Genomic DNA, 19619 nt, shown 5'->3' with positions numbered 1-19619 from the left:
ACAGCTGAAGCACTCCTGCTTTGTTTACTGTCGGGGGCTCCGTCTTTGTCTCTGTGAGCAGTCTCCGCCAATAAAGGAAGTAATAAGTCCATAGTGAGGTCCCTCCTGGCAACAATCCCACTGATAATGACAGATAAGGAATGGTATCATCATTTATTCATTCATTAGAAATGGGGGTTTCATTAGGATTTCCCAATGAAAATGAAAGTTTTCATTAAGTTGAGTTTCCCTTTCCACCATCAAGATTTTCTGCAACACTTCCCCTCGCTAGATACACTTTAAAAATCGGTTCAACTCATTTGATCCTGCACCCTAATTCAAACATTAAAAATGTACGGTTGCTAATCTTTTTCGCTGAAACAGTCACCCTAAAAAAGGGATCAATAAATCAAATGCTGTGGAAAAGAAGAAGAAAAAAAAGACAAACATTTGGAATCTGCAGGTGTTGCAAGACTGTGATCATTTGGGCCAGATTGTAATAATTGGCCGGGTCACCTGCCTGTCACAACCTGCATTAATTCTGCATGTGCACTGAAAACATAACAAAACGCTTCCTCTTTTTCTGACCCCCTTTCCTCCCCTAAACATTTTTATACAGTCCCTTATCTAAATTGAATCAAAAGTTCACCCCAAAAATAGGAAATACACATTTTCCTCTCACCTTTTGTGCCATCTAGATTGTTTTGATACAAGTTGCATAGTTTTGTAAATATCTGCTATAGAGATGCCTTCTTGTGGATATTATGAGACTATAAAAATGGCACTCAGCTTGTGGTGAGGAAAGCACCCAAACATTTGTTGCTGTCTCCATCAGATATCATGACCTACTTTCTCAAGATAATCCATTGACCTTGTTGTGAGCAGCTTCATGCAGGAACTCAACGAGGTCAAGCAGAGAGCCATAGAGTTTCATTATGTTCAAGAGATGGCAGATATCGCTCCAAAACTAAGCAACTAACAACAAAAAGACTGATTAACAGCACGATGGGTAAGAAAAATAAGTATGTTGATGTTTGACTGAACTGTCCCTTCAAGAAGGATGTTGATAAAATAAATAAAACTGGTTATAAACTGCTCAGTGAATTGCTTGCTTATCTCTTCCAAGCAATAAAGGACACTTCTATAAATGAGAGTGTATAACAAGTTCTTTGTAGAGAAGGAAGTATGGTTTTATGCTGTAATTTATTGTGTAAATACTGAATCTAAAAGACTATCTTGGGGGCAAAATAAAAACACAACAACTCTATCCATATCACTGCAATTTAAACAGAAGATAAAGTTATCGGCAAAGTCACAAGAAAAAAACATTCCAGGCACGCAGAAAGCCTGGTTTTCATTACAAAAGTTTCTTCTTGTCTACATTTCTGTCAAAACAAGAAAAGGAAAACGGGTAAGACGTTCATTTCTCTCCGAAGAGAAACATGTTACATAATATATTTCAGGCCAAAGACAGCCACCTCATTTAAGGCCTCATCCGAGTTGAGTCAGAGGGCACTTCTGACTAACTCAAACACTTGTCAGACCGACACAGTGAAGAGATACAAACCTGCCTTGCAGGCTGCGCCCACCTACAGTTAAACACAGGTCTGTCACGTCTCAATTGTGTTACACAAGTGTGAACATGCATCTCCATAAACAACAATACCAAAAGAAATACTAGAAATGTCGTAGCACTAATTTCAGTTTAAAGTTGGTATTCTGGTCCTCTCTTTTCACAATCTCAGATGTACTTGAGCATTATGAGACTAATTATTGCAATAACCTTTCAAAACAAAAAAGGTGCCCAAATAAAGAATACAAAAATTATTAAGTTACAAGCCATATTGAGTCTCCATTGTAAACAAAGCATAAACCACATTCAGTGACTGGCGGTGTACTCTCTACATAAGCACACGCTAGATAAATTTGCAAAAACAGCGTTAAGCAAATATACAGTGTGTCTTTCAGGACTTGAGTAACCCTGCGGTTGAGCGTGTGTGGACTTGCAGCTACGGCTCTGTGATGACCAGGCATGACAGCAGTCTCGTACGGATGAGTCAAACGCAAGCGGAACACATGTTGTGGGCATCAAAAACAGATTTGTTTGTGAAGTAATGCCAGAGTTGGCTCAAAGAAAGCAAGAGAGGGAGGTAGAAAAAGCAAATTAGGGAAATTCATTTCAGGCTCATCTGTATGGCCCCCGAGGGGCATCACCTGCTCTCCTTTGGCTCAACACCGAACCCCCTCTGGGCCTGGCCGGCCTTTCTACAGGTCCCACAGGTTCTACTGAATGTGAATGGCCTTGCAACTGGCAGACAAAGCTATGCATAGACACAGCAGACAATCCGCAAACTGGCTACAGCCAGGTTTTAGTGAATGCAAATGTGAACCATTAAACTTCGTCGCCCATGTGTAAAAGCAAGGTGTGACTTTTCACAGTTTAGGTTGCAACAACAATTCTCGCAGATTCCTAAAACTGACGTGCCTTTGCCTGCAAAATGTTGTAGCTGCACGAAAACAAAAACCACACGCCCTTTAATCGTTTTACACTTCGCTCATTTCATTTAGGACGGCCAACAAACCCTTTGAGACCCATCTGCACTAACCCAACTCATCTGATGGAAAGGCAGCTTGGCTGGCTTCACGCCCATAGAAATGGCGGTTTTCCCACATCTCGGCACTGAACAGGAGGCAGCACAGGGACCCAGGACGTTCCCATCAGATTGTTCTGAGCACATCCAGCCCCTCTGGACACTACATGGGATATCACTAACCTTTTGGGGGTTAAACACAACCAGAGTGTACTCCCCTCCCCTCCCCTTCCGACTCTTTTACCACAACCTCTCCACATGCTGACCATTCCTCTGAAGTTGTTACAGTGGGTGGAGTGCTGGGTAGAGTCTGTGTGTTTGTTTTGAGTGTTTGAATGTGTGCGTGATTGCGTGGGCTGGGGGCTCGGTGTGTGCATATGCCAGTGTTTTTCAGAGAAAGAGAGGGAGGATGGGATGGAGCATATAGATGTTTTTTCAAATACTTCCAGGGAGATGGTTAGTTTACAGTAAGAGAGGCAGAGTCTATCAGTGTTACTGATACCGTATCACACTCTGGTGAGGGGAGCAGAGGAACAGCAGAGGCCCAAAGGGGAAAGACTGTTTCACGGGTCATTTGCAGTCAGATTCCCACAAAGCATAAGAGCATCATCTAAACACCGAACCAGGCTTCGGCTCACACGCACGTCATAACCTCCAGATTTGGTCCATCAGTTAGGATAACGTCCAAATTTTACAAGCCCTCATGGTTTGAGCCGCGGAGAAAGAGGGAAAAAAGAAGCTTTATCCAGAGAGGATCTGTGTTTGTTTCATGGCAATGCGGAGTGATATGGGAGGCATAACAGATGCCAGCAGAGATAAGAGGAAGCGGATATTTGGAGGAGAATTACAGGAAACAAGCATGAGTGTCATTAACAAGTGCAAAGTTGGACAGAGTCAATTCCAAAAGGCTCCACATGGTGCTCACAGACCTGTGTGATCAAACAGCAGCAATGTTACTTTAAGTCTGGTGAAAATGAAGCAGAGGCGATGCAACAGAAATGTTTCTTGTGTTTAGCTCTCCGGGCTGAATAGCAGCAGTTTACCCACACATATGTATTTCAGACAGTTTACACGCAGATTTCCCAACAGTGCTTCAATTTAACGACAGTTGCTGCGATTTAATTATTTAACGACGATTTATAAACCATATTTTTTTTAGAGGGGTTTGCTCAGTTGCAAGCCGGCAATGTGCACGTGAGACCCTCGTTCAGCACATCCTTAATGTGAGGATGGAAACGACATGAAAGCAGCTCCGAGGTGAAGAGCACAAACTGTGGAGCTTTTTCAGGAAACATTCACAGTCTGGGTTCAAATCGAATATCATGAAGCAAAACTCTTGCAGTTTCTTAGGAAACCTACATTTTACGCGTAAAAGCTCCTATAATAGAATAAATTGTCTCCGCAATTTACATATATATGCCTGCTTAAAGACGTCCACAAAGCAATATTTCCACACACACACAAAAAACAACCACGGACGTACTTGATTTAGATGTGTTTAAATGGCTCCGTTTCCTATCTCGCCGATGTAAAGGTGTTAAAACCAGCAAACCGAAGAGCACCGAGCAGGCGAAAAGACCATCCACGAGCTGCGGCGCAATAAAGGAAAAAAAAAAAAGAAAGAAAAAGAAAGAAAAGAAACTCGGTCACCGTTCAAGTCTTCACGATGGCTGAGGGGGAAATGTCGATAAAACAGGAACGTAAACGAAGTGCGTTTAAGGTTGAGTCCGTCACAGTGTCCGCGAGGTGAAGTCCATCATCCGAGCGGTTGAAGACGAGCCTCCTTTACTACGGACAAGAGGCTGGTGGCTTTCTAGCTGCTAAACTTTAGCTCCTCCCACAGCACACGCTGCCTGCAGCAGCAGCAGCGGACTGTACATGAGGAGCATGAAGCCCACATGGTCACTCGTTTCCGCCACACGTCGCGTCTGGTAAACCGAAGCAAGATCATATCGCCTCAATCCCACAATATGTGCCCAGTTTCCCTCTCAATGTCGGAGGGAAACGGTCGAAAGTAGCCTGGAAGTGTGCATGAGCTGTACAAAAGCAGTACAAGCACACACACACACACACACACACACACACACACACACACACACACACACACACACACACACACACACACACATATTTGAAACAATACGCATATGAGTATAAATGCAGTGTAATGTAACACTTTCTTATTGAAATGGTTTGCTGCCAAGAGCTGCAAGTATTTATGCAAAAATTGTGAAAGCCATTAAAAAACTTAAAATAACAGTTTTTTTCTTCTTTCTTTAAAAAAAATCGATTTATAGCACTATAATTATTTTACATTTAACAAATGGGTAAAAATGCCCGGAATGCCCAAAGTTTCTGTTTCATGAATGATAGATAGATAGATAGATAGATAGATAGATAGATAGATAGATAGATAGATAGATAGATAGATAGATAGATAGATAGATAGATAGATAGATAGATAATTACTTTATTGATCCCCGAAGAGAAATTTAGGGTCCAAATAGCTCAAGACATCACACAACATAATATATACATACACACACTATTAAAAAGGATTGTCAAAAAGAAATTTAAAACAAGTTGGGTCAAAAATGCAGCAGAAAAAAGACATAGCCTGCGGTACGTTGTCAACATTGTTTAAGAGTAGTGGATCAAGCTGTGCATTTTTGTTTTTGAAACAGTATTTATCAAATGTGTTTTGAATGATATGGCCTTAGAGAAGGAAGAGACTCACATCTCACAGCCACTTCTGTCAGATTCTGATAGTGATGTTTATTTTCTGAGAAAAACCTTTCCTGCTTTCTTGTCTCTGGTATGTCAGGGTTGTTCCTCTTCTCTCTCTCTTTAAGGCCTTGCAGCCGCTAAACAGTGACAACTGAGAGCGTCAACCACAAAGAGAATTACAAGGGATTACGTGAGAAGGCAAATACTTGAACACAACTAGACTCAACCATTCACGTAATCTCTCTTTTTTGTTTTGCCCCCAAAAGAATAATAAAAGCTGTGGACACATAGTCATCAAAAGCTCAAAACGACAGACAGCCTGACCTCAACTTCTGCTCTGGACGTCGAATTTAAAATAATCGTGACACAAAACAAATTCTCATGCATAACACACAGCCACTTGTCCCACCCACAGGGGAGAAGATGACATTAATAATTAGTCTCCTGCTCCTTGCTTTCAGTGACATGTGACATTGTGAGAATTTGTCAGATATTTTGACTGTTAACACCAAGAAATGTGATGACAGTAACCCAGCCAGCCGCTGAGTGCTGGAGGCTGCATCCTGATGGCCCGGTCTGACAGAAATCTGACACTTTATTCTGGAAATATTGTCACTCTCTGACTAGTTTTGCATGACTGTACCTCAAATGAAGCAAATGGCAACCACTCCCAACTGGAAATATATAAATATATGTGACAGGTAGGGGTTAAATCAATGGCATTTAATCATCTCTCTGTCCCATGTCTTTCTTTTTCTTTGACTCTCTCTCTCTCTCTCTCTCTCTCTCTCTCTCTCTCTCTCTCTCTCTCTCTCTCTCTCTCTCTCTCTCTCTCTCTCTCTCTCTCGTTATTATATGTTCTCTGATAGACAGACGCCAAATCAAGGTTGCTCCCCTTTATCTGCCAGGCCCTCAGTAATCCCTTAAATTCAATAAAGGATTACTTCTGAGAAGATTAAAATCCAACTTGTTCAAAAGTCAGGCTTGCAACAACAGGGAGGCGGCTGTACCACTCAGCAGTATGAATTCCCCTGAAATGGGTGAAATTTATTGTGCAGTCATATGTGGTCTATTGGCATACAAATGCATTCAGCTACCCAGTCGCCGGCAATGTGATTAAGTTATTCAAAAACAAATGGATAGAAATTATAAGTGCAAATTAGCCTCTATCTCACAAAAAAAGGAGAAGAAATATGAGGCACGCAGCTGGACGGTGGCTCTTTCAAACTGAAGATGCAAAAACAAGATGCTAAGTAGCTCTGCAGCGCTAGGTGAAGCACTTTGATACAAATTAAGTGGCCTCCTCGTAATGGGTATGCCAGGGTTTATATGTTGCATTTTACACTTAAAAAAATACAAATTCTATGACTTAGGAGTCCTGAAGGTTGAATTTCACAAACACGCCGCGGTTGTTGATCACATCACCCTCAATCTGCCGGTGCACTCAAATAATATCCTCTTGTATTGGCACGCAAACGCACCGGGGAGCATATTAAGGTCACGGCCACCCTCTGAGGTTTTACTGGGGTTAAGTGTAACTCTTTCAGTAATACACAACACCAGATTTGGAGAGTGTTTTGTAAATGTATCCACCAAAAAGCTTTCATCAAGTAGATAAAGTCATTGTTTCCTCTTTGATCAACAGGCTCAAATGCACTTGAAGTTTAGATGACCTTGATTGTATGTATTGATTAATGTCACGCATGGGCAACACAAATTAGAACTTGCAAAAGTAAAAAAAGAAAAATTGAGAGGCTTTAAAAATTACTTTATTAGTTAATTATGAGGTATAATTTTTAGCCACGCTTGCGACGTGGCTTTAGGGATGAAACTTGCACTTTAGTCAAGTCTGAAATATCCCAACAACTATTGGATGGATATGAAATTTGGTACAAATATTCATGGTCCTAAGAGGTAAAACTGAATAACTTTAAAGATCTACTGGATTTTCTTAGAGCACTATCTGTAGGCCTACTTTGTGTTGAGTGATAATAAGCATGTGTCAGCGCGCTAACATGCTCAACTAAGATGGTGAACTTGGTAAACATAATGCTAAACATCAACATGTTAGCATGTCTATGTTAGCATTAGACTACCACAGTACAGCCTCACCTTGTGAAAGCATAGCTGTTAACTGACTTAGTCTTCATTGTGCTAACTTGGTGGTGAAGTGAATATTCACAGACATATTTTATGCCTTCATACCGACAATGAAAAGCAGGTTATTGTACAAACATGTAATGTAGAGGGGATGAAAACAAGAAATGTTGACATGCAACAAGGTTGAACTCATGATCCCATGAGCACAAGGTGTACTCCCCTGACCAGTAAGCTCCACCCCTGCAGACTGTGTTGAAGCCAGAGCAGCTTTGTGTAGGCCTCCCACAGAGCCAACAGCACTATGACTCATCCTGTGTCCACACCTTGTCCCTTTCTGACAGTCCCAGAAATGTCCCCAAATCTTACATACCCCCCTCTCTGTCTCTCTCTCTCTCTATGCACAAGGCTTTCGCTCCTCACACTGATGTTGCATGACTATTCAACTGATGCAAGCACACCAGTCTGAAAGTGCCCCATTTGTTTCCCCTGTAAATGATCCTGAGTCAAGTACTTTGACAGGTTGGCCATAAATCATGGATATAAATGACTTGCTATTTCGATATCTTTAAATCAAACTGAAATGCTTTTGGCTGTGACCATATGTTGTTTGCACATTTGGGAAACCGATGGAAACTAATGTTTCTTGGACAAGAAAACAATCACAATAAATGCATGTGTGTACATGTGAAACCATCATCATACATTTAGATTTTTGTCTAAAAGCGACTCATGTATCCCAGCCAATGAACTACTTTACACCCTTATGCAGCTTAAATGAAAATAGCAAATAATCCTGTTTTCTCGCTCCATCGTGCTCGACCCAATGCTAACGTGTAAATGTTTAGCAGGTGTTACCATCATTTCAGTTTAACACGCGTTAATTAGCACAAAAACAAACTGTCTCTCATATCCATACTAGGCAACATACTGATTCTAAGCAGGTTTTTAGTAGCGATGTATGTCCACACTGGAAATGTGACAACACACACGTGAAGCATGCAGACTATCCATCCATCCATCCATTATCTGAACCGCTTATCCTCATTAGGGTCGCGGGGCGCTCAAGGGGCGAAGGCAGGGTACACCCTGGACAAGTCGCCAGTCCATCACAGGGCAGACATATAGACAGACAACCATTCACGCTCACATTCACACTTACGGGCAATTTAGAGTCCAATTAACCTATGCAGCATGTCTTTGGACTGTGGGAGGAAGCTGGAGAACCCACGCTGACAACATGCAAACTCCACACAGAAGTGTGGCAGACCTGCCAGACCAGTATCCAAACCCCGCCCCGCCCGGGATTCGAACCACAGACCCTCTCGCTGTGAGGTGTCAGTGCTAGCCACGACACCACCGTGCAGCATGCAGACTAAATAACTTCAATTGTTTTGAGTGAATCGTTGAAGCCGTAGACCGTATATATCTCATTCAAAATGTATCGACAGCTTTCAGAGTCAAAGCAGAAGTGCTTTCCTCCCAATTCTCTCTCAATTCTCTCCTATAGGAAGGTTGATCCACTTAATTTTTCCCCGCCCAACAACTTTTCAACTAGTCCCGCCCTACTGTGCTAGGATTGGTTGTTAGACCTTAACTGTTGAGCTCATTTTGCACATGGGAGAAATGTGCCCTTGGGCCATCTGCCACAAAGCATTTATTTGAACTGAAACAAAGATGAGTTCCTGAACTTAACTGAGTAAGTTTGTTACCTAAATCTTAGGACTATTTTTCCAAAATACAACTCACAAAGGAATCAGAGGAGCAGCCCACAGCTGAAAAAGATTAAATACATTGTGGGTGGAGGTGAATCAGCTCCAAAACATTCTGAAAAATAGGACAATAAGTATTAAATGTGTTATGTAAAGTATGAGTAATGTTTGTAAGTTTGTCTAATTATCTTTCTCAATGCTGTGAGCACCATGAATACAATTCCTTTCACCTTTTTTGTATTTGGGTTAAGGCAGAAATCTCAGAGCCAAATACCATGAGACCTAAGCACACAAAACTTAATGCATGGCTGGACACCATTGGAGGTCTGTGAGAGAATATGTTTCATTTTTTTGTAATTTGTGATGAAATGACCCTTTAAAAACAAGAGAATGCACTCATGTCGTGGTAGGGTTGTTGGTAACAGCCAGTATGACATTAATAAGAAAAAAAGAGTACATCTGTTGGCGCAGGTGGCACCTCATGTCCATATTAAAGACAGCCTTTCCATCCATCTCTAAAGTTTCATAGTAGCCACATATTCTGTCTCTCTCTTTTCATCTGGTACGTGTCAGAGGAAGGCCTGTGTTGATAGTGCCATGATGCAAATCATGTCATCTGCTTGCTTGTTCATGTTTAATCATCTCAGCGTGAGTTTTTAATGTTTTTTGGTTCCCCCACATAATTAAAGATTAGAGGTTTAGCAGCTTACCTGTCAACACAGCTCATCATAGGAAGAGTTTGAGACTGAAGGATTAAAACAACTAATGAAAAGCCTTGATTGGACTGGCAATGTAATGTACTTTTTATATTGTGACCACATTTTGAATTTCTTTGATTGTTCTTTAAGGTTGCCTGCTTGGTAAAACATTAAAAAATAAATTAAAAAAACTAGACAGAAGTTGAAGATTCGTCAGGAAAGAAGGATGTAAATATTTTAGAATTAGCTGCATTGCTGCTGCACAGACCAGTAGCGGTAAAATGACAGAAAGGACTACGCACAAACAAAGATAGACACCGAGAACAATAGATAAAGAGAGAGCGCCTGACATGTGGCAAAGAGGAGAAGATTGACTCGAACCCCTGACGCCATGAGGAGATACTGGAGCGAGGTGAACTGTTTGGATGCATCTTTATCTTCCATAATGAATGATAACTGATATCTGCTGTCTGACAGCTTCTGTGTACCCACTGGGGGAAGATGTTATGAGATTATTGCAGATACATGTGGTCCGGTTGTCTCCTGGGAGCTCGGAGGAAGTGACGTCAGTCACGGCAAGCGCAGTTAAAATGAAGAAGTCGGTATGTGTGTTTGCTCAATACATGGATTTTCTTTGTCTGGCTCTTTCTTCGTGGTTTTGAAGCAGGGAGGCTGTGGATGCCGCAGTAGGAGGGCATAGGTGAAGGTCCTGCACAGCTGCACAGCGGAAGGGGGAAGGCGGTTGGAAGAAAGCCTCCAGGCACTGGGAGTGAATTAATGAGTTTCAGATTTTTTATGAATTTATCAGCACAAAGAACTTTATTCATCTTGACATTAAAATAGTACAGTATAGCGTGAAAGGGGGATGTCATTAAATGTAACAAATTGCTTTGGTGTTTCTTAGGTCTAATGGTAAGTTTATCCATTAAGTGTTTAAAATTAAAAGCCCCCCGAAAAATTTAAAATGTGGTCATGTGTCATTTTCACTCTGTCGTGGTTTGTGTTACAAAAAAAGTTGGCAGACATAATTACTTTAGTAGTGAGAATAGCACAAATAGCAGGAACGAACAAACTAGATATTTGTTGAACAAGGATCATCCATATTTTTCTTTGCTATGAAGCTTGTGTTCTGTGTTTAGTCTTTATTAAACTGCTGTAGTCCATTTGCAGACTCACAGCCTTTGGTTTTGAAGTATTCATTGTTTTTTTTTCTCCAATGCAATTACACAATGGACTGAATTTGATTTTGGAAGTTAAAAGATTTTATGTTAAAAATCTGTTCCTGACATTTGGTGGACAGTTCAGATGAAATAGTTCTTCAGTATTTGAATTGCTTTCAGTCGAACCAGAGCAGCTATTGGTCAGTGCTTCCCACAAGAAAGCACCACATCCTCACATGATTCATTCTTGGGAATACTTGTGGTGTTTCGGTTCACAGCAACTTGGAAAAGAAAAAAAAACAACCTCTAAACTCTAAAATTACAGCTGACATTGTTCATGTAGAAGTCTGTATAACATGTGTGTGCAATAAAAGGTATGTGAATCTTTTCCTGTGCTGCATTCAGGATCCAAATTGGTCACACAGCTGACAGAGTCAACAAAATATTGATTGAATTGACCTTTTTACTTTCCTAGTCTTTCACAATTCTACCTTGACTGAGTTCACATATTCATATTCATGTCAGTTGATTGGTGTGACGTCAGCAAAATTCCCAAAATGAACAGGTTCAGTCATCTGTCGCACCTCTGAATCATAATCATACCGACAGTACAAGTTCTGCCACCTCAACTTCACAAGTCCCTGTGTGACAAAACAGATGAGAGAAGAGGCTCCGCTCCATCAGAGGATGATCTAGGAACAGATGAACTACTCAGAGAGAATATTAACATTTAGATTTTCTTCCAGGTCACAAAGTGTAACATTTCAGTGCATTATTAGCTCCCAGTTTTACTTCTAAAGGTCTTCGGGGCAGTGTGAAAGCACAATGTCGGTTGTCGGCTGTAACGGCATTCAAACAGTAAGAAATCAATAAACTGTCTCAGTATGACCATGCACTAACCTTTTAAGCACCCAAATAATGCTTTAACTGTCAATGAGAACTGGCTATGTTGTGCTTTCTCAAGCCCTGTTAGTTTATTAGTTTGTTGTTGGACCCCCATCCTAATTACTTTCCATTCATGCCGACATAGAGTATGTCACAGTTAAACAGCCTTGGGGAAGAGTTGTTTCATGTGCTAATCATTGATTTAAAAGAAATCCACCAACACTGTTCCATGAAGGCCAGCTGACTTCCAAAATATCTTTCCGGGTTTCATCCAGATGCAATCATTGATAATAATGAAAAGCATTGCAAAGCTAATTTGTTTGTTGGTTAATTGATGAATGGCATGCAGATTATCTGGCAGAGAAAACGTATTCTTTGGTTTGCTGCCAATGATTTTGATGGATTATTCCTTCCAAATGTACTCGATTGAATTATGCATCCCTGTGATGCACTAATCAACCAAACCAAACAATACCTCAAAATGAACCAAAATAGGGCATTTATATTGAAATTGAAAAGCAGTGAATCATATCTGGCTTCTCCCCAGCTCCATGTGAAATAAAAATGGAAAAGCATCTGGATGAATTAGTTATGAGAGTGTCCACATGTGGAGTAGACCAACCATTATAAAATATTAACATTTCAACACACTGGATGTAAGAGGCTAGGTTGCAGTACAGTGAATACACAAAAAGCAATTTGGTCAACCTTCCAGAAAGAAAAATGCAGAAATGACTTCGCGTCTCAGTTCCATTATCATCAATGTGCCATGAAGCAATCAAAAGCCGTGGCAATAATATCATTACTTTCCCTATGAGACTCAATGTCATTCAGCCTTACAGTGACAGCTGCAGACCTCATGATGTGGAAGGAGAAGACAGAGAGAGCACTGCAAGTGTCCAAATGTCACAGGTGCACGAGTTCACACCACACGCACACACCCTGTTTTTTTTAGTGACACAAAAAGTTGCAATCTATATGCACATAATGAGACTGTCAGGGCTTTATCGTAGCCAATACATCCTCCCTGTGCAGTGGGCAATAGTCAGAATAAACTAAACCATCACAGGAACTTAAATGCAGGTGCGGCATTGCTTTACATTTGTGCGATTCCTTCCCTGTGTTATCTCAAAGCAAGGTGACTGACATTATTCAAAGAGAAATCCAGATAACTCACAACGCACTGGAGCATGTCTAGTCTTCATAATTCATACTCAAACAGACACACACAAACACGTGCACCTCACCACAGCTTCCAGCACCTTACTAGGAGACAGACGCACAATCAGCCAAGACCCTGACTGAATGCAATCTATTGCCATGGCACCCAGTGCCTCGATGGCCGGTATCTGGAGTAACTGAGCAACCCCACACCACTTAATCACTCCAGGCACAAACTCAGCGCTGCGAGCCTCTCCTCCCAGGCTGCAGTGGCAGCGATGCCTACCGGTGTTTGGTCCGCCACTCTCTGCAGAACACCCCCACACCCTCCAGCTTCCTCTCATCCTATTGTCTTATTGTGACCCACTATCGCCTGCTGTCATGAGAGAAAGGAGGTACTCACCATGCTTCCCCCCCCCCCACGGCGGAAGACAGGAGGCAGGTGGAGCGAGCAGAGGCTGCAGTGGCGGAGGAATCCCCCGGTAGTGTATGTGTAAAAAGTGTGTGTGAGAGGGAGCATGGGAGTGTGCATGTGTGTGTGTAAGTGTGTGTATGTCTGTGTGTATGTGTGAGTGTGTGTGTGTGTATGTGTGTGTGCGTGTGTGCAGGGAGTCAGAGCTGATCCAGCAGATGCAGACGGGAGCCACCAATAGAATGAGGAGAACGAGAGAGAGAGAGGAGTGTGTGAGAGATTGAGGGAGGGAGAGGCAGCAGAGGAGGGGTCTGATAGCATTACATCATGGACCAGGGAATGGTAGGTTTGCACGAGGGGGGGTGAGCTATGGGCGGGGGAAGGTGTGTGTGTGTGTGTGTGTGTGTGTGTGTGTGTGTGTGTGTTTGTGTCTGCATCACCACCACTGTATATTCTACCTCTGCAGCGGACCACAGGATGATTAAAGATTGTGTCCATGCTGCATACAGTGCAGTGTCGTCATGGTGGCTGCACCTGTGCGTGTGTGTGTGTGTGTGTGTGTGTGTGTGTGTGTGTGTGTGTGTGTGTGTGTGCCCGTCTGTCTGTGTGTTTGTGGTTGCGTACATATATGGGAAAAACAACAGCAATCATCAAGAAGGCATATTTATCACATCACATTTCATAGATCATGTAAATAAATCTATAAATAAGCATTCTCACAGCTTTCATGAACAAATACGTTCCAGATGCTGATTTTCCTTTCTTTTTTCTATTACTTTGATGTCACAGAGGCTAACAGTTGGCTGCAGATAAACATGAAAAAAAAAATCTCAAACCCGCCCCTTTCCACCACACAGCCACAAGCTAATGGCTCCCTTGTCAGTTTGAAAAAGCATTGACGGACACCCTGTTAGGAAGTCACTGACATTTCAGGTGAGTGATTCCAAACACTTTCTGCTGGCTGTGACATAGCACGTCTCTAAATGGAAGAGAAAAAACACGTATACACACACTCCTTCTTCCACCTTATAGCAGCAGCAATCACCTGTCTTTGTGCAGTCATCCCTAAAAAGGAACAGAGAGGGAGAAGGAAGGCGAGAAAGAGAGGGAGGAAAGGGCGTTAGTAGGAAAACAAAGACAGCTCAGGGTCATCCTTGCACCTCTGCTCTGTCTGCACCAGACAGGCAGAAAACAAGATAGGAGGGATGCAGGTGGCAGAAACATGTCGATAAGGAAGTCCTTCCTCCAAGCTGTCGTCATTCATTTCCATAAAGGTCTGTGTTGGTATCTGCTTGAAGTGACTTGGAGCACATCTTTATAGTGGACACTCAGTCAGGATGCAGCTATATTCACGACATGTCTTTTCTTGTAAGAGGTGGTCACACTGTAAAGGGGCCACACGAAGCGGGTGGGGCCGAAAGCTTGCTGACGGAGTGACCACTCGTTGGTGAACTGCTGTAGCTGTCACCGAATTGTCAGAGATGTTCCCAAGATCTGCATTATCAGTGATTGGTAAGGACTATCTTTGCACTTCAAACTGCTGAAGAAGGGAGATGCAGGTTTCAAATGCAGTTGGAACTGTAAAAAAATCTCAACGCCGTAGGATTCAAAGAGTATAACATCAGCCGGTAACAAGCCATCTATAGGTGGGTGATTTCAACATATTGACCCGAGGAAACATACATGCAACATTTGACCTCTGCAAAAAAATATTGCAGAGAACATAAGACCTTTGAAAGATGTCCTTAATGTGACTATTTGTAGGTTATAGAGCACGGTGTGTTAGTGGTTGGTTGATAATGGCACAATGATTTCAATAAAAACGTGTCTTCGTACCATCGCATCTCATCTCAACACTGTCTGTAACCAGACTCTTTTGTGGGACAGTTTCTACTCCAACAGACTAGATTAAATAAATAGTGCATCACTGCGAACAATATGGCTTTCTCTATTTTGAACACTCTGGCGCTCCGTCCTTTCGAAGGTCATCATTGTCAAGGCGGCTCGTTGTTGGTGAACGGTGCAAATCTCTCCACGACATTTCACAGTTTCATGGTGTGTACAGGCCTTTAGATATCACTGACCAAAGACAAGTCCATTATGTGTGATCCTGCAGGAGTGGCAGCCACGCTTTCTTTGACAGATAACAAGCACAATGACTCAGCACTCAGCCGTGACACAGGTTAATGCGACGCCATCGCTATAATCAGACTTTTAAAGTACAGCAGAACATTTTAATGGGGAAATAAACAATAAAAGGCTCCACTAAGTCTGAATGATTGATGATTCTTCTCTATTTAACATATTTCTTCGACATTTATTGTTTGAGCTTTTAGCACTGCTGTCACTCACGCTTCTCCTGCAAGTATAATTTTATGCGATATTAAATGTTTTTACACACACAAACCTTCGTCCATAATTAGTAACTGGCTAAAGATTGTCCTCATTTTCTTTGTCCTCTCATCTCCCACTTTGAAATTGCTGACTTTGAATGCTCCATCCATCTTCTGTGAGATTGGCCGAAAAGATCAGAAAAGTGCCCCATTTGAACTAATTTCAAGGCGTTTGTTAGACAATGAGGAATGAAAAGGAAATTCACAGTGTTGGTCATTATCATAGTTAACCTCGATGTGTCTATTCGGAGGTGATGCTGCAGATGTTTAATCTCAGCAACGTCTTTTTTTAATTGTCAACATGTGAGGATGCTCTAAATAGGTTTGACCTTTTATTTGTCACCAGCCATTAGATATCCTGTTGACTCACTACTGAAATGTGACAACGTGGATGTGACTCATTCAGGCAAAATGTTTGCCTATATGCTTTCTAGACTAGTGCTTGCTTATTATAGAAACCACTGTGCCAGACTGAAAGTGACATTAATATACTATACATTTAACACATCCATTCAAGATAAATGCAGTGAGAAATCTGTATTTGTCAGAGTGTGAAGATTATGGTGAGAAAGTATTGGATGCAGGATTCCTGGCTATTTAATAATTGGTATTGTCTGCAAAAGTATGTACCTTTTTTCCACTTTAATTGAAAGATAAAACAGCATCCTAAAGCTGTTTCAATAACTTTAAAGTTATGGTGAGAAGTTATTGGGGCCAGCTTGTATTTTGTAAGTTCTAGTGAAGCTGTATCTTCTTGGTCTTACAAAAACAAAAATCATGCCCGGTTGGGAAGGGGCCACATCTAAAGTCAACATTGTGGCAGGGTTCCCAGGCTCTGGAAACTAAGCACTATTAAGACTGCTGACATCAGTATGGCAAGTGCATATATAATGCTCCACTGGCTGCATCATATAGTAGAGATGTGTTGCCCATTTGCTTAAGTTGTGATTAAATTAGCACTTATGGAAAAATGTTTTGCTGTGCAGTTAATCAATAAAACAGTTAATGTAAGAGGAGTTATCCTGCAGTCGTGCAATTACATTATGTGCAGGTAATGACTAAGTTGATGGGCTTTCTCACAGCATACTGTCTATTTCAAAATAGATATAGCACAGGTGAATAGCTGTGTTTTATTCAAGTGTTCCAGTAACCCAGCAGGCACCAGGAACCTCAAAGTGTAATCAACTATATCACATTCAACCATCATTCATTTCATTGACACACCTGTGCTTTTTCTACAGTGACAGGTCCAAATGTCTTCTGTTAGAAACGCCAAACCAGTTTTTACACTGCATACAAAGGCTACTCGAAAAACACCATAACATTTGTCCGATAATATGTCATACCTGCAAACAGTCCTCCTTTTACAATCGGCTCATGGACATTTTGAGTCCAATGAAAGATCGTCCGCTGTGCCGGGCGTCCAGTGGTTCTACAGTTGATCGAGCTGAGGGTTTGTCTCGCTGTCAATGCAAAGCTAGACCCATAAGAACTGTTGGGCACCATCTTGCACACACTTTGTGAAGATGTTTGGCATGAGCAAGACCTCAGATGTTTTTGATACATAAACCCGGACTTTAGTCCAATGGACAGGTATCCAGCTGAAATTGGACCAGAGATGTTGCAAATACATGATATATATATATATATCTTAAATCACTAAGCCACTTTTCCAGGTTAGATAGATAGATAGAATAACAAATACATGTTTTATTCCTTATGTTAATGGCAAATATCACAATATTGTTTGTAAAAGATCGTGTTCACCAGATGGTGGCAGATCTAGTCGATGAGATTAGATAGCGCTTATTAATAACCACATATTTCCAATACGTTCTCATTTGTTCATCGTTTATAATTGTGTCTGTATTTGTATCCTTGTAAAAGACACTTGACTTAGACTTCATCCATGACACGTCTGCATACAGACCCAACAATCTAGAAGCAGATATCATCTCTGGGTGGGTTATAGATGAATAAAATGATCAGTATACCTTCTTACAGGATGTATTTTACTCTGTTACACCAATGACTGCATAATTTCAAGCGTGTTCATTTTTGGAGACCATGTATCTAATAAAGCAGACATGAGAATAGATCAAAGTGTCCATTCGCCGTTGTCTGGATACCTGGAAAATGCTCTGTGTCCGCCGTGAGGCACAGTCCCTGATATTGGGCTCCTCAATTTTCCACACTGTCACCAAAGCAGCACTATTTATGGTTTTATTTTCATTTCTTTGAAAGGAACTTCTCTTTTTCTCCCTCAAAAGGGAGCGTGGAGTATCTTAATGCACAAAGGTGTCCCCTGGTGTCTCCAGTTATCAGCGCAGACCCTCTCTTCTTTCACGACCATGCCTGCACTGTTCCCTGTTGCCTTGGCAACCCTACGGCCAGGCCTCACGCTCGCTGGATACACAGGGACTTCTGTTCTTGCCCCCGAGCAGCTGAAGACGGACTCGCTAATGTTGCGCAGAGGAAAAGGTGTCCTCCCCCCCCCCTCTCCCCTCTCCCCTCCCATTGAGACACTTGCATGACCAGAAGCAGGAAAATGGCTCCACCGAATAAAGCCGGAGCAAATAAATGTGGTGCCGAAAACTGCACTGCAGATACATCTTGAACACTAGAACGTAGAGGTCAAATGCTTTGAAGAGGTCAAAGAGGTGCGGTCTGCTCCAACCCAACAGGAGTGGCACTGGCACACAGGAATACAACGGTGCGTTGTGTCAGATTGTGTCCAATACGAAGACATTGTGTCGCTCTTGATTTCATTCACTGTCTCGTCCATTCATATACAGAACTGGCAGGAGAAAAAGGTTCAGTTTTAAATAGTTCAACATCATCTGAAATAAGCACATGTGTTTTCTTTCAGAGTTAGATGAGAAGAAAGAAAATGCATAAAGTACCTTTAGGTTTATTAGCATGTGTTTCTTGGCACTTATAATTCAAAAATAGATAAATATGACTTATGTTCTCTTGAAATTGCATTGATTTGATTTGTCTTTCCTTTGAGTTGCATGCTGCTGGTCTAACAGACCTCTGGCCTCCGCCATGAGATATTGACGGATGCAACTACGGTGTTAAATGCCCACCCCTGATCCCTGAGATATAATATAGTTTGTATTTCAAACTCACTTCGTCCTGCTGCCGTTCAGTTTGTTGTATTCTAAATTCAGCTATGTTCCAGTGGCTTCTTTTAGGAGAAATTAAGTAAATAATAATATATTTTTTAATTGTTTAAACCTGCGTCCTATGACTTGCTGCTCTGTCAATAACAGACACAATACATTTGGAAACAGCCGTCAGATTTCAACTGCTCTGCTCTGTGAAGCCATCAAGTACATCTTCTAACAGAACCAAACGTGAAATACGAAGACTGTCCAGCTGGCAGAACGTTGTCTTCCTTCAATAGTGAAGAAAACAGCACAAATAGCCTAGGCTGCCACTGTGTTCAAATAAAAACAACACAGATTTTTAAGCACTATGATAGCAAAACCTGTAATCTCGAGCGAAAGAGATCTGAAGCTGACAAGTGGAGGGCAGTTGTTGCCGTCTCTTCGCACCACAACATCAACACCACACAATACAATAGGTACAGGCCGAGGGGTCTTTTCCCATGCTCTGATTCAAATGACTTAATGAAGTGTCAAGAGAATGGTTATCACTTTGTCCCCCCAGCTGCAACTCATCAGCTTTAATTGCCTGGTTTTGTCTTGAAGGAACTTATACTTGTTTAGTGTGTGTGGTTGTGTGTGTGTGTGTGTGTCTGTGTGTCTGTGTGTTGTGTGTGTGTGTGTGTGTGTGTGT

The 19619-nt window shown here is 41.7% G+C and overlaps 1 protein-coding gene across 3 annotated transcripts in view; it reads right to left on the bottom strand.

Annotated features, from left to right (window-relative positions):
* sema4bb (sema domain, immunoglobulin domain (Ig), transmembrane domain (TM) and short cytoplasmic domain, (semaphorin) 4Bb) overlaps positions 1-13645 on the bottom strand; it is a 51896-nt gene extending 38251 nt beyond the window's left edge. The window contains exon 1 of one of the 3 annotated variants that reach the window (XM_068599167.1): positions 13414-13645. The gene's annotated coding sequence lies outside the window, so the exon portion shown is untranslated. Of the gene's footprint in view, positions 1-4053; positions 4342-13413 lie in introns of those variants that run through there. The other 2 variants (XM_068599008.1, XM_068599086.1) reach the window with 2 other exon arrangements.
* Between the last annotated feature and the right edge of the window lie 5974 nt (positions 13646-19619).

This window comes from Clinocottus analis, unplaced genomic scaffold (assembly GCF_023055335.1).
Source record: "Clinocottus analis isolate CAN_PGR_092001 unplaced genomic scaffold, fCliAna1.0.p SCAF_1, whole genome shotgun sequence".
Lineage (NCBI taxonomy): Eukaryota > Metazoa > Chordata > Actinopteri > Perciformes > Cottidae > Clinocottus > Clinocottus analis.
Note: the sequence above shows the minus strand (reverse complement) of the source record. Positions and strands in the feature narration are given on the sequence as shown.